This window comes from Galeopterus variegatus, unplaced genomic scaffold (genome assembly GCF_000696425.1).
Source record: "Galeopterus variegatus unplaced genomic scaffold, G_variegatus-3.0.2 Scaffold402, whole genome shotgun sequence".
NCBI classification, from domain to species: Eukaryota; Metazoa; Chordata; class Mammalia; order Dermoptera; family Cynocephalidae; genus Galeopterus; species Galeopterus variegatus.
The window spans coordinates 88,494-92,011 of record NW_007726513.1 but is presented as its reverse complement, the minus strand read 5'-3'; positions in this window follow the sequence as shown (position 1 = coordinate 92,011).

Sequence of the window (3,518 nt, the reverse complement as noted above, 5' to 3'; positions counted from 1 at the left end):
TAAATGAGGTCTGGTGGGCACTTCACAAAAGAAATAAAGACAATATCTACTCTCATAGGGCTTATAGTCCATTTGGAAAGTTAGAAAACACTAATTGAATGGCTGAAGAATACTTATACAGAACAACTTTTCAACACTTATAAACTAATTTAGAACCAACTTGGTCCAGAAAGGCTAAGGAGCAATACCAGAGCTAGATGAAGTCAATCATGAAAGATTGCCTAGGGGAAGGGGGTTTTGAGTTGAGTTTAAAAGTAGAAAATTATTGGTGACCAGAAAGGGGAAAAAAAGAAAGCAGGAGTAAAACATTTAAAGCTTAGGGAAGAACAGATTTGCTTACTGGAGCAAAAGCTTCACTAAGGAATAATGAAAAGTTAGGGTGGAGAGATGAGGGACAGAAAGAAAAAGTTAAATTTTAAATATGTTTCTGTAAACTCACAAGTTGGGAAGGATCATGTGAAAACATTGAAAAAGGATAAAACTGTCACTTTGTTGGTTATCATGAGTGAGATAAGCCTGATGCTGGAAAGCCAGCCAGAATCCTTTGGGATAATGTTCACATTGGGGTTAAAGTCCAGAAGAGGGCAATGGAGATGGGAATGGAAAAGAGGTTCCCCTTCTAGGCACTGAACGTACACAGCACAGGCCAAGTCATATTTAAGTCAGACTTGAAAAATTATCTCTGCCCTCCAGTTTCTATCACTTGAAAACTTCAAGTTTCCAGGTATGGGTCTGAGTTTTCCCCTCTGCTCACCAGGTCATTCTCACTCTTATCAAGAAAAAAGCTTGCTCTGACTTGTGTCTGATCTTAACCAATCTGTTTTCATCTTCTATGAGAAGTGAATGGAGATTTTCTTCCGGAGTCAACCTGTTCAAATTTCTTTTGGATTTCTCTGTGTTTTTTAATTGAAATTTTCAAACTGTTATCTTAACAAACTCTTAAATAATTTCAGATTTTAATGTACAAAAACTTAATGAAATGACCATTTAAACTGTGACTATGTGAATGGTTAGTTAAAACAAACCAAGGTGATCAAGAATATTTAGAGTTACCTGAAGATCAATTTATTCCAGTGGGCACATTTCTGGGCCTTTGCTCATGGGCTTGCAAAAATTTTTAGTTCTGGTGTTGTTACCTAGTGGTTTGGGGTCAGCCAACTTGGATTTGAATCCTGGCTGCACAACTTAATGGCCATGTAACCTTACTTAACCTCTCTAAACCTCAGTTTCTTTATCAATAAAATGAGGAATGATAATAATACTTACCTCATAGAGCAGTTGTTCTTAACATGTGGTCCCCAGACCAGCAGCATCATATCTATCACCAGGGAACTTGTTAGAAATGCACATTCTCAGGCCCCACACCAGATTTATTGAATCAGAAACTCTGGGAGTAGGGACAAGCAGTCTCTGTGTTAACATCCCTCCAGATGATTCTGATGCTTGTTAAAGTTTGAGAACAACTGTTGTAGGGTAAGCATTGTACACTTACAGAGATTGTAATAAGTAAGGGATACAACACCCATAAATTGTTTGGTGCAGGCCTGGCACAAAGTAAGTGATCCATAATTAATTGCCAGGGATAGTGATAGAGGTGGTGGTGGTGATTACCTTCACAAAGCAGGTTAGGAAGATCTCCTGCTATTAGGCCACCAAATGGAACATCCTATTTTCAAAAAAGTGCAAACTCATCCAGGCATCTCGCAGGCAACCAAGCAAATGTTTGATTGTTTTTTAAGATTGCTCGAACATGAATCTGGCCAGAATTCCCACGTGAGACACCATCATATCAACTTACTTCTGTCAATGGTTTAAGATAGCTCCCTTGAACACAAGCCCAGAAAATAAGATAAAAATAAATTAGTTACTATACCTTTTATTGGTGGTTCCAGGTTACCACTCTATCCCTGACTTCCTCTAACATTTATTGTCAATTTGGAATGCTTATTGTAGTTAGGACTTTGAGAAACTGTGATTCGCCTGTTTATTTGCATGGTAGTAGATAAAAGCTTAGCTTCTCTCTCTCTCTTTTCTTTTTTTTTTTTTCCATCAAAACTTCGATTAGTCTATTGTGGCCAGCATTCCTGCAATAGGAGTCAACCCATTAAGAAGCCCAGAAGTGTGATTTTCTCTGGATAAGGGCTCAAGACAACGAAGTATAGACAAAGTAACAAAATGTAGCTTCTATGGCTCTCTATCCAATTTTTCAAGAAATGGTTCTGAGGTTCTACAATGGTTCAGGCCTGGTGCTATGGCAAACAAAATAGCCCCTCAAGGGACTGACAATGGGGGGAATATATATTTATCGAATCATCATATAACTAATTTAAAAATGACAATTTTGATAAGTGCTATGAAGAAGAGGTATACGGTGTTATGTAAGCCTGAAGAATGAGATTAGACCCAATTCTTGGCTTGGGGACGGTGTCTCTGAGGAAGTGAGTTGGATTTGAGATCTGCAGTGGGCAGAATTCTAAGATGGCCCGTGATCTCAATGCCCCAGTTTTGTGCCTGTACAATCTCCTGTCCTTCAGTGTGAGTAGAACCCGTGACTTGCTTCTAACCAATAGAATATGGAAAAGGTGAGGGGAACTCACCCCTGTGATTAGGTTGTAATATATATTAGACCAAGGAATTGACAGTGGAAATGGAGAGAAACAGATGAATTTGAGAAAAATTAAAGTAAAATTGAGAGAACTTTTGTGATGGTTTAGAGATAAGTGTGTGGTAGAAGGAAATATCAAAGACACTCCTTGGTTTCTGTCTTTGTCATTCTTAGGAATGGAACATTGACAGATGGTCAGTTCTGAGGCAGGGGCCAAAAATCATGAGTTTTGTTTGTGCCTGTTGAGTATGAGGTGCCTGTGAGACATCCAAGAGGTGCCAAGTGGTTATACGTAGCAGTCTAGAGCTCAGAGAAAAACTCTGGGCAGAAGATGAATATTTGGGGATCTTGGTAGTAACTGAAGCATGAGTGGGCATGGACTTTCTTGCCCAGGAACAGAGATAAAGGGAGAAGAAAAGAGGCTTCTACTGGAACTTTGTGGGACCCCTCCACTTAGTGGCTGGTAGAAGAGGTGGAGGTCTGGAAAATAAACCAGAAAGGAGTTGCTAGAGTAAAAGGGGGAAATCAGCAGTGCATGGTGACACCTGCCTGATTGTCTCTCTAGGCGTCTCTCCTGGGTGGTGCAGGTGTCTTTGACACAAGGATTACTTGTACATTCTCCTTCCTTGATTAACCTGGAAACACTTGGAATCTTTGCCTTTCACTCCTGTCCTAACCCAACCAACTCTAACAGTGTGCGGAGCACATAGTAGGCACTGGCCAAATATTTCTTGAATTGAATCATTTCCTTGATATTCAAGAAAGGATGGAATGAATAGATGTGGAGACCCAATTCCTTCAAGCACATAAACAAATGAGCAGAGTACAGGATATTGTTTCATAGGGTAGAAGGTAAATATACAGCTACGTGATATATTTATCTTTGAAATAGTTCAAAAGTCATTTTAGTAGT